Below are 393 nucleotides of genomic sequence, written 5' to 3' on the forward strand. Positions count from 1 at the left end.
GATATGAATTTGGATCGATAAGAATAAATCTAATTAAATAAGAAAAGTCCTATATATTCGATCAAAACAGATGTTAGAGTTTAAAATTTGAATATACATGTGAATTTGTATACATACTTAATTCTGCAAACCTCGCACCGAAATCTTTTTCGACTGAAATGTAATCATAAATCATAAATCAAGAATCATAAATCTACAAATAATTTATTGTGAAAAATATTGCTTCAGTCAGGATTCGAATCTTGACATTCTTACCATTTAATCTCGGTAATCGAATCTTAGTAACTAAGGCAATATTTGTTGCAATAAATTATTCGCAAATTTATGATTCTTATTAATTTTTAGATTATTGATATTCTTATAAAGATACTTATTATCATTATAAATTATATA

At 23.9% G+C, this 393-nt stretch overlaps 1 protein-coding gene across 1 annotated transcript in view; it reads right to left on the reverse strand.

The window, feature by feature from the left end:
- LOC108694257 (putative fatty acyl-CoA reductase CG5065) overlaps positions 1-393 on the reverse strand; it is a 35,942-nt gene that overhangs the window by 5,000 nt on the left and 30,549 nt on the right. The gene's annotated exons all lie outside the window — the stretch shown is intronic.

Source organism: Atta colombica, unplaced genomic scaffold, assembly GCF_001594045.1.
Source record: "Atta colombica isolate Treedump-2 unplaced genomic scaffold, Acol1.0 scaffold12, whole genome shotgun sequence".
NCBI lineage: Eukaryota > Metazoa > Arthropoda > Insecta > Hymenoptera > Formicidae > Atta > Atta colombica.